Genomic DNA, 12,193 nt, shown 5'->3' with positions numbered 1-12,193 from the left:
ATTTAAAAAATCCAGCAATACAAAAATCAGGAAATAAATGCTAAAAAAAAACTATACACTAAAATGAACATGTGAAAAAAAATTTGGATTAAATTGGACACATATGATATTTTTTATGATTTTTAGAAATTTGATGAAATAAAAATGAAATAAAATGAAAATCATGAAAAAATGAAATTTGAATTAGAATTGAAAAATGCATATGGCAAGGATTGAACACAGGACAAGCAAGGTCAAGGCGCGCTCAAACAAACAATTGGAAATCAAAAATGCATGCGCTGAGAATCGAACCAAGGTTCCTAAGGTTACAAGCGCGCTCAGTGAAAACAATTAAAACAATTTCCATGCGTAGGAATCGAACTGAAGTGTATGAGGTTACAAGCGCGTGGCAATGGAAACGCAGCGTTTCACATGGAAATGGAAATCAAATGGAAAATAAAATAGCTCGCGCCAGGATTCAACCGAGGTCTTGAAGGTCAAACGCGCGTCTGAAGCAAACCCTAGGTCACTTTTATAGACGGCGGAGGACGGTGGTTTCCACCGTCTTCTCCGATGATACCGGCGCCGCTCCATGAACAAAAATCCCAGAATTCAACATATCATATATGGTTGGAACCGTCTCGCCATGAGGAACTCGAATATCACATTTATTTAGCCTAATTCCTAACGAATCAACCGGATCGATCAAAAACATATTGAACATCAAAACTTCAACTCGTCATATCTTGCTCAATTCCTAACCAAAACAAGATCTAAAGATATCAGCATCATCATCATCAAACGACCTATCTAATCATGTACATAAAATGGAGAAAAGAGGTAATCGAATTCCAACCTTCTTGAAGTACAGTGAGTTGAAATCGTGTGTTCAAGGCCTCAAATCTTCCAGATCTTCTCCCTCAACCTTGTTATGAAGCTTGATGTAAGAAACAACAACTGAAACCACCTCTATTCAGCTCAATTTGAAGCTTCCATGTACATGTTCATGTGCTTGTGTAGCTTGATTCTTGATCCAATTCTTCAATCCAATGGCTAGATCCTGCTCAGTGGTATATGCTAAACACGATTATGCAAGAATTCTATGGAATTGTGTGAAGAAATTTGGAAATTGAAGAGAGAGAAATTTGAGAGGGAAATGAGATTGTGATCCAAAATTCTGTTATTTTCTGCAATGTGAACAGTGCCCATGCAAGGTTCAAAATCATTTAAAATCAGCTCATGAACATGATAGGATTGGTATTTGGCTCATGTGATTCACCAAATTCAAATTATGCATTTTCCCTCCAAAATGTACTTGAATGGATAAATGGTCATGTGAACTTCTTTCATGCAAAGCAATGGTTTATTTGGAAACTATTGGTCACAAGGAGCATGTTGCAAAAAGAGTGGACCAATTTGGAGTTTTGGATCAAAAGTTATGGCATGTTGAACTTCCATACACACTTGGCAATCATTGGATCATAACTTCTTAACCATTCATCAGATGATCATGATCTTGGACTTTTTGAAAAGAGGAGAGAAAGATCTTCAACTTTCATGTTGACCAAAAATCCATTTGAATCTTCTTTGATGTTGGAAAGTTAAGTTGAATGTGGACCAAAAACTTGTCATTTTTGAAAACTTGAAATTATAGGTCACTTTCCATTTTTGGAAACTTTTGATTTGACTTCAAAATATTCAAGGTAGATATTTGACATGATGAATAGCTCTTGTTTGAACATGAATGAGGTATTCCAAATCAATTCCCCAACTCAAAGCCTTCAGTTAACTGTGCAGTTGATTGTATGGTCCTCAAATGACCTGAAAATGCCTTGATGAACTTGGGCCTTTGCCACTTGATGAATTGGCTTCAAAATGGAACCATAGCTCATATAAGCTCAATATAATGATCATGTGGTCCTCATACCAAGGAAAAATATCTCAGCTCTTTCCCAGAGGAAGCTCTTGAATTGCTTTGACCTGTGCTTACTTAAACTGCAAAACAAAAAGGTTAATGACATATTTTTGTACTTTTGGTTAGTGATTAAAAAGAAAAGCAATGATATACAATGCAAGCAATTCCTGGTGATCCAAAACCACTCAACAGAAGATCCCACCCAAAGGGAAAGGAAGCCAAGATGCTCAAAGATCCTTGAGGCCATGCAATGCAATGCTTATGATGCCATGAGGGATCTTAGGGACAAAATTGGGGTCTTACACCTCCAATCTTAGAACGATCATCCGCCTTAGATTTACATAGCAACATTAGACCATGATACGTTCTATTATTAGTCCTTGTGGGTTCTATAATCTTTAAAACTACACGATAGGACTGTGCACTTGCAGTTACGATTCACATAGACTTACTAAGTCGCGATCAAGTTTTTGGCGACGTTGCCGGGGACTAATTTAGTCAATATCGTAACTCCAGTGTTGCCCATTATAATCTAAGGCACTCTTTTCTCTATTACTTTGTATCACCCAAATTTTCTCTACCATTATCACCCCCAGTATTTTGAGGAATCGCAAGATTCTTATAAATCCGACCTGGAAATATTAATGGAGGATTTCATTGCGATGCAAAATCACTCTAGGATAGAATCCATGATGGAACGCTTTGTGGCTATACAAACTCTTCAGAATGAAGAATTTAGAAAACAAAGTCTCTATACCAATGAAACCCTTAGGCATCTGAACATTGTGGTCAAGTCCCTCATCACTCACAACGAGGCATTGGAGACTCAAATCTCCCTGCTTGTGCAGAAACCTCTAGGACCATTCCTTGAGAAACATGCGAATGTTGTAACAATCACTAGTGAAAAATTTACTGAAAATCCTAAGGAGAGTGATAATGAGGAGGGTTCAGGTGAGAAAAGAGTAGAGATTGAGAAAGAACCACCGACACCACCCGAGAGGGAGGTTGTCAAAGAGGTAGAGAAGGAAGAACTGTGTGTTATTCCTCCTCCCTATAAATCACCAATTCGTTTCCCGCGAAGGTCTGTGGAAGTTAAGGTAGACCCCAAATCCGAAAGATATGAAGAGCTATCGGAAAATATCCACACCAATGCACCTTTATTTGAGACCCTGAACAAGAAGAGAAAATTAGAAGACCATGAAACTAGGGAGATCATTAGTATTAAAAGGGGCAAACCAGACTTTGAGGTGGTGGATGCAAAAATGGAACCTAAACCTGAAAAGGTAGCTCTCAGGATAGAGCCAGAACCACCACCACAAGTTCAGAAGGATAAACTACCTCGCAGAAGAAAAAGAAGAAAAGGTGACGGATATGAGAGATGGATTGATAAGTGGCCATGGAAATCGAGGATAATTAAAAGTTTGACCGATGATTCATCCTCGAAAGAACCACCATGAGTACTTACACTCCTGAGTTGCCGCGCTATCGACGTAAAACATAGCGAATATTTCCTATTTTATTAATGTCATTTTTTATCTATCCATTTTTTCTTCTTTCTTCTCTTTCAAAAAGTCAACCGATATTTTTCTTTATTATTAACCATTACTTACTTAATGCCAGTATCTACTTAATTTATCTAGCCACTGACCATCACAATGCAACAAGTAGATTACATGGATATAGTCTTCAGAGGCAGAACTCGAAGGAGACGTTTTGAAGCTCTAGCTCAGAGAGAAATGACACTAACCATATACCCAGATGGATGTACTATGACCAAGTTAGGTATAAGAGACAGTATCATGTTCCTAATTAACCAAATTGGCTAGGATACCCTTGCTATCAAAAGAAAATTTAGTTCCTACAGTAGGTCAACTTTAGAATTCCTAAGCTCCTGAGTTTACCTGCCAAACCATGGTATCAGATTTAACAAAGGCCTCATCACCTTTAGGTTGTTCGATAATGACTACCGCTACACCCATAGAGAAATAGCTGAACTCCTAGGATGCCCTAATGGTCCTGATACCTTTACCATTACCCAGGAAGACAGGCTTATAGACCTTGAATTAGATCACTTTTGGGGTAGCATCACAGGAAACAACCATCCTGAGCCGGATCTTATGCATTCCGAGAACATCCATAACCCTTCCATTCGTTACTTTCATAAGATCCTAGCTCACACCTTATTTGGAAAGGAATAGAACAAACCTCCGTGTCCAAATACGAACTCTTTATAATGTATTGTGCATCACATGCCCGACCTGTTAACGCCGCTATATTTATGATAGCTAATTTGGACCGTATAGCACAAGATAACCATGAACCAATTTTAGTGAGAGGCTTAGTGACCATGATAGCAAATGCCATCGGACTGAGACAACCACTTATCAGGCTTAACCCTTTAGATGGGATACGACCAATGAATATCAGATTCTGTTTCAACACCGGTATCATTAGGAACCTAGGCCCGGATGTGTTTGAATTTCTAATTAACTGCCAAGTAGTACACCTGTTTACCCTGCCAGACCCTAGGATGAGTGTACATGATAGGAACAACTGACTCTATGATTTGGATGGACCACCTGTCATACCCCGATTTTGGCCCTGAATTTTTTTTCCCATCAATCATTCATTTGCATTTCTCCTCATGACCATTCCATCTGGTCATGATGCTATCCAAAAAAATAGCGTTTGTTATTGGACATGCTACCACGACCAGTCCGTGTTTGTCTTTTGGGTTTTTGTTTCTTTATTTGGTATAAGATGATTAATCTCCTTAGCCATGCGAGATTTGAAAACTCTTTCATTTGTTAGAATCAAGTGAACCTTATGTTTCATCTTCGTTCCAATTTCATCGAGGTGATTATTCATCTGTCATTTGTCTTATTAGCAATTTTCACCCCCCTTTTCGAGTAAATCATGTGCCAAGTGCAAAATATTTTATTTTTCGATCATCATGCATATTCATTTTGTCATTCATTCATAATTCAAAGAAATTCCATACATACTCCTTCATTCATGTTCATGTTTATTATTTCATATTTTTATGTTTTTCACATTCCAAATTTGCATTCATATTTTCTTCATTCACATTGAAAAATTTCCATTCATATTGATTCTACATACTCATTCATATTTCATTTATTTCGTTCATTCAATCATGATGTGACATATGAACAAAGCATCTTATCACATGAATATATGGAATATTTTCACCCGAGGCAAGAACTGGCTGGATCTTCCGAGACTTCACAGGACAAGTTGGGATTCTGGTTTCAATATACTGGATGGTTCAGATGGTTTTAGCGGATTTCCATCTCCTCAAAGTGGGAGCTATAGTGCACTTATGCAGTCTGTTGTAGCTAAAACTTCTAGTAGTGAAGTGGGTATTCAAGAGGAATGGAGTGGTCTAAGTTCTCGGAATACTGGATGTCCTTTGCCAAATGAAGGACCTTCACCCATTGATAGCAGCAAACAACAATCAAGTTTTGCCTGATAATAATTTGCAGTCAGTCCCCAATATAAACTCAAGACTTGTGACTCATCAAGATGAACTTAGCAGTCCCAATTCCACTGTAAACTATTCTGGTCTTCCTGGATTTCATCATCCAGGTGCTGATACTGCACAGGGACAGTATAACAGCACATGCCATGGTTCATGCTTGTTGGCCGGTCCTTACGCTTTGGTTGCAGAAAAAGAAAATTGCAGAATGGTTCAAAGGTTATGACTTTTAAGTGGTTAAAGCAAACAAGTCAATCAAAACCAAATCACAATGAAAACCCGGATGTTTCTGAATTTGGAATGACTTGTATATAATTATGACAGGATTGTATAAAGCTGTTGTTTTACATGACGATGAAAGCAAAGCCGGTAAACTATCTGCTAATCACAACGTAGATCCTCCTCCAAATGCTATTCTCTGCATCTCAAAGTCATGCCAATTCTACAATGCTTCCAGCCGCCGCAGCCCGAAATTCAGAGAGTGGAGCTTTTGATTCTGTCAACACTGAAATGGAAGACGCATCCTATGACAGCAATTCTAATTGAAGTGGACTTAGTGGGAGATGGCAATGAATTTCACTTCGCACCTGATGACGTTAGTGACACACTGCCTGTACCGGCTGATAGCAACATGCAGAATTCTTCTCCCTCGATTCATGCCTTGGGAGCCCAATGATTCTGGAGAGTTTGCTGCTGCATTGACTGATCCAGTCTCAATCTCTGCTTCAAAACAGGCAATTATTTCCTTATTACTTTCTGAGCTTCTTGAGCAGTTGAAAGGATGGATGGATTCAACCTCTGGAGTCCGATCAGTTCCTGTTATGCAGCTTTTCTACAGGCTGTCATCTGCCGTGGGTGGACCTTTCATAGACAGCTCAAAGCCCGACAGTTTAGATTTAGAGAAATTAATCAAATGGTGTTTGGATGAGATTAATCTCAACAGACCATTTGTAGCCAGAACCCGGTCTTCAATTGGGGAATTTGCGATCCTAGTCTTCATGTTTTTTCACATTGATGCTTAGAAATTGGCATCAGCCTGGTAGCGACGGTCCCATGCCAAGACACAGTGTAACTACTGATGTTCATGATAAAAATGTAATCCAAATTTCTTCATCCACTTCCAAGACTTCGGTTGATGATCAAGAGAAGAACGACTTTGCATCACAGCTGCTTCAAGCTTGTGATTCTCTTAGGCAGCAATGTTTCGTAAATTGTTTGATGGATATACTGCAGCAGCTGGAGCATGTGCTGGAATAATTGCTATGTCTGCAACTTATCCAATGGATATGATCCGAGGAAGGATAACTGTACAGACCGAGAAAATCCCCTTATCAATACCGAGGAATGTTCCATGCTTTGACTACTGTGCTTAGGCAAGAAGGTCAACGTGCTTTATATAAGGGCTGACTTCCTTCAGTAATTGGAGTTGTTCCTTATGTTGGTCTCAACTTTGCTGTCTACGAGTCTCTGAAAGATTGGTTGATTAAAGCTAGACCATTTGGTCTAGTTCAAGATTCTGAGCTGAGTGTGACAACACGCCTGGCTTGTGGTGCTGATGCCGGAACCATTGGACAAACCGTCGCGTACCCTCTTGATCTCATTTGTCGTAGAATGCAGATGACCGGTTGGCACAATGCTGCTTCTGTTAAACTGGTTACTGGAAGAACATCATCCAGTAGAAAAACTATATATTCACTTGCTCTAAGAAAATTTGGCAAGCAACTTGAAGTGGAAGATGATTCTACTTAGCAACAGATTCTTCCTGGAGGAACAAGAACCGTGGAACCAAACTTGCAGCATGATGTCAGTGAAACCAGTAACAAACTCAATCGAAAATCAACAGTGAGCTCTTCTTCTTCTTCTGTGATGAGAAAGCTTGATATAGTTTCTCCGGTTCCCGCCGATATTGATATTGCTAACTCCGTTCAACCTATTCACATCGATGAAATTGCCAAGACTCTTAATCTTACTCCCAATCATTATGACCTTTACGGAAAATATAAGGCCAAGGTTTTGTTATCTGTTTTGGATGATCTGAAAGAATCCAAAAATGGTTATTATGTTGTGGTTGGAGGGATTACTCCAACTCCTCTTGGTGAAGGCAAATCTACTACTACTGTTGGTCTTTGTCAAGCTTTAGGTGCTTTTCTTGATAAAAAGGTGGTCACTTGCATTCGTCAACCATCACAAGGACCTACTTTTGGAATCAAAGGAGGTGCAGCTGGTGGCGGTTATAGCCAAGTGATTCCCATGGATGAATTCAATCTTCACCTCATAGGAGATATCCATGCAATAACTACAGCAAACAATCTTCTAGCCGCTGCAATTGATGCCCGGATTTTCCATGAATCAACATAATCAGATAAAGCTCTTTTCAACCGGTTATGCCCTGCAAATAAAGAAGGAAAAAAAGCTTTAATGATGTCATGTTTAGGCGTCTCAAGAAGCTTGACATTTCAAAGACTAATCTAGATGATCTTACACCAGAAGAAGTAACTAAATTTGCTAGACTTGATATTGACCCTGATTCTATTACATGGAGGAGAGTAATGGACATCAATGACCGGTTCCTAAGGAAAATTTCGGTTGGTCAGGGATCTGATGAGAAAGGAATGGTAAGAGAAACAACATTTGATATTTCTGTTGCTAATGAGATAATGGTTGTTTTGGCATTGACAACATCCCTATCTGATATGCGCGAGAGGCTTGGGAAAATGGTTATTGGAAATAGCAAGAGTGGTGACCCTGTAACTGCTGATGATCTAGGTGTTGGAGGTGCTTTAACTGTTTTAATGAAGGATACCATTAACCCTACTCTTATGCAAACTTTGGAAGGAACACCTGTTTTTGTTCATGCAGGTCCGTTTGCAAATATTGCTCATGGAAATTCTTCTACTGTGGCTGATAAAATTGCACTAAAGTTGGTTGAACCAGGTGGATTTGTAGTTACTGAAGCTGGTTTTGGATCTGATATTGGAATTGAAAAGTTCATGAACATTAAGTGTCGATATAGTGGTTTGTCACCCCAATGTGCAATTATTGTTGCAACAATAAGGGCACTAAAAATGCACGGTGGAGGGCCTGCAGTTACTGCTGGAAAACCTCTTGATCATGCATATTTGAATGAAAATGTTGCTTTGGTTGAGGCTGGTTGTGTGAATTTGGCAAGGCATGTAATAAATTCAAAACTTTATGGTGCGAATGTCATAGTTGTTATCAACAAGTTTTCAACCGACGTTGATGCTGGAGCTAAATATGGCAAAACTATTCCAATCCAAAACTTCTCTTTCAAGGGAACAAATTTGCTCCAATGCCAAACCTACAGCCCAGTTTCAGTTTTCGAAAGCAGTAGTTATTCCTCAGTTGAGAACTCCAACTTTGAGTTACCATTGATCCCGGCAAAGCGTCCTCGCAGTAAATGCCGACGTCTCTCAAGCTTCAACGAGCTCTTCTTAATTCAATTCATACCTCCTTTTCAAAAACATCAATCCAAAACTTTCTATGCTGGGAAAGCTAAAGTTCCAGTTGCCGATGTGAATGTACCTGTCATAGGAGGCCATGCATATCGAGTGTTTTCTGATATTTCTGGTACTTGGAATGGAGTTCTTAAGGACATGAGTGATGTGAAGGAATTGGTTCCTGAGCTATTTTACCAACCTGAAGTTCTCACAAATGAAGATTCAATTGATTTTGGCACAACACAATTGGGAGGAATCTGCTGGTGAAAGTTTGCTGCAGATTCAGCTTCTGGTTGCTTTGAGAAACTTTGTGATTGCACTTGGTTATCAATCACCCATTTGCTACAATATTCTACTGCCAATTCTAGAGAATGGAATTGATATTAATAGTCCAGATGAACTCAATCTTCTTGAAGATAGCATGCTGTTATGGGAGGCCACACTTTCCCAAGCTCCGAATCATCTAGTGTTGCTGCTGCAGTTTCAAATTCCCCGGGTGATGCTTGGATGGCTCTACGCAGACTAAGGAAAACTCAGTGTCAAAGCACCGCCAGTCAGAATTGATAGCCAAGCAAAACAATCCTCTTTGTTGCCCTTAAATTGTGTGAGTGAAATGAGGTTTTAAAGGGACAGTTGTGATGCTACATGTTATGTTGACGGAAAGTTGGTTGGATTTCTTGGCAGCAATGTTGTAGCAGCATGTATGCATCTGCAACGGAAAAGCTCTTCGTGGCAGCACATTGTTTTCATGACAGCAGGATGGTGTCTTAGTTGGCATGCGTTTGATGTGGGGTTTGATCCGTTCCCGTTGGGCTTAGGTGTAGGATTATTGGTTGTGCATTAGCTCGACACTTTGTTTGCTGGTCACGAGCGTGGCATTATGCAGAATCGGCAGCAATCACCTTGTCACATGTTAATGCTTTGGAATATTTTTGCATATCAGTAGGGGAAAACAACTGCACTTATCTTTGCTTCTGGCAAGATGGTTTGTACTGGAGCCAAGGGTGAGCAACAGTCTAAACTGGAAGCAAGGAAGTATGCGCGTATCATCCAAAAACTTGTTTTCCCGGCCAAATTTAAGGATTTCAAGATCCAGAACATTGTTGGCTCCTGTGTTGTTAAGTTCCCGATACGGTTGGAGGGTTTTGCATATTCCCATGGTGCTTTCTATAGTTATGAACCAGAGTTGTTTCCCGGATTAATATACCGTATGAAGCAACCGAAGGTAGTCTTGCTTATTTTCGTCTATGGGAAAAATAGTTCTAACAGGAGTCATGGTATGAGAAACTACAGCGATGGGATGATGCTCTCAAGGCATATACTGCAAAGGCATCTCAAGTAACAAGTGCACAACTTGTGTTGGACACCGCTTTAGGTAGGATGAGATGCCCTGCTGCATTAGCTCGATGGGAAGAGTTAAGTGATCTATGTAAGGAATATTGGACCCCAGCTGATGCAGTAACTCGTCTTGAAGTAGCACCAATGGCTGCTAATGCTGCTTGGAACATGAGAGAATGGGACCAAATGGATGAACAGGTGTCCCGGTTAGATGATGGCGACGAAACAAAAATTTGAACTGCAGGAAATAATGCTTCTAGCAGTGACGGAAGTAGTAATGGCACCTTCTTCGGGGTTGTTCTATCAGTTTCACAGAGGAAAGTATGATGAAGCACGGGAGTATGTTGAAAGATCTAGAAAATGTCTGGCAACAGAGCTTGCTGTTTTGGTTTTGGAGAGCTATGAGCAGGCTTACAGCAATATCGTTCGTGTTCAACAACTATCTGAACTAGAAGAGAAAAAATGGGCGCATTAACCAAGCAAAATCTACTTTAGTTAAACTTCTACAGTATGACCCTGAAATAACTCCAGAAAATGTCCAATATCATGGCCCACCTCAAGTAATGCTTGCATACTTGAAGTTCCAGTGGTCACTTAGAGAGGATTCAAAGCGCAGAGAGGCATTTGTTAGGCTACAGAATTTAGCTATGGAATGTTCAAATGTACCCAACATTCAGCCAGTTACGCACCCGATCTTCACAAGTGGTTTAAATCCAAATGTTCCTCTCCTTGCTCGTGTTGATTTGAATCTTGGCTCCTGTCAGTGGGCACTTTCTCCTGGACTGGTTGAGGAATCCATAAAAGATATACTCGATGCATTCTTAAAAGCTACTCAATATGCCAATAAATGGGCCAAAGCTTGGCATAAATGGGCATTCACTACGCCAAATAAGGGAAAAGAGGGCGTTTTTTTTGGCCTATAACAGCGCTTTAAAGCGCCCTCTAATCTGGCGCTGGCATAGGTAAAGACAGCGCTTTTTTTCCTGGTGAAAGCGCTCTCTAAAGTGGCTCTTTAAGCCCTTTAAGAGCCACTTTAGAGGGCGCTTTTTAAAGAAAGCGCCCTCTAAAGTGGAAACTTTTAAGGGTTTAGAGGGCGCTTTTACTGGAAAGCGCCCTCTAAAGTGGAAATTTAAAGGGTTTAGAGGGCGCTTTTACTGGAAAGCGCCCTCTAAAGTGGAAATTTAAAGGGTTTAGAGGGCGCTTATTTTGGAAAGCGCCCTCTAAAGTGGGTGGTTATTAAAATTATTTTTTTAAAAAAACGCTATATTTTTTTAATTATTTTAGACAACCTGTATATTGAAGCAGTACACCCAAAACTGTATAATTTGAAGCCCTTTTTCACACATTGCATTCAACAAGCCTTATATACAACAGTCCATACATATACAACAATCCACTGATATATAATCGTTTAACTTCTAAAGATTCTAAATATACAACCAATTCATAACTTAAAAAGAAATAAAACTAAGTAGCAAAAGCATCTCTGAGATGTATGTTTTTTTTGCTAGCCGCAGTCTTCTTAGCAACAACCTCTTTTTGTTCAATATCAATAGCATGAACCTAAAATATCATAAAATTAGTTAGGTGAAGTATAAGATCAAGAATTAACATTTTCTATGCATAAATATCATATAATTGTGTTTATACCTTTTTTTTTATGCAACTGACTCGATTTGCTGCGTAATCCCCTTATATTTTTGGTCCCTTATCTTTTGAAGATAAAATTGATATTTGTTTAGATGGACATGTTCCATTGTCGTAGAGGGATACTTTCAAATATTCAGCATCATCATCTACGCGAATGAGGCTTGACGACAATGGAACATCTCCATCTACACAAATATCAATTGATACTTTCAATCCCTTGCCCCTTGCACGAATGATTGACTTCATAATAGCCATTTTACCTGTAATAAAGAAAACAATTAAAATCAGATGACAAATATAAAAACAATTAAAATCATAAAAGCCATTTTACCTGTAATAAAGAAAACAATTAAA

At 39.3% G+C, this 12,193-nt stretch overlaps 1 pseudogene; it reads left to right on the top strand.

The window, feature by feature from the left end:
• Positions 1-7,184: 7,184 nt before the first annotated feature.
• On the top strand, positions 7,185-9,325 carry LOC127119151 (formate--tetrahydrofolate ligase-like; annotated as a pseudogene).
• The last annotated feature ends 2,868 nt before the right edge of the window (positions 9,326-12,193 follow it).

Source organism: Lathyrus oleraceus, chromosome 2 (genome assembly GCF_024323335.1).
Source record: "Lathyrus oleraceus cultivar Zhongwan6 chromosome 2, CAAS_Psat_ZW6_1.0, whole genome shotgun sequence".
Classification (NCBI taxonomy): domain Eukaryota; kingdom Viridiplantae; phylum Streptophyta; class Magnoliopsida; order Fabales; family Fabaceae; genus Lathyrus; species Lathyrus oleraceus.
Note: the sequence above shows the minus strand (reverse complement) of the source record. Positions and strands in the feature narration are given on the sequence as shown.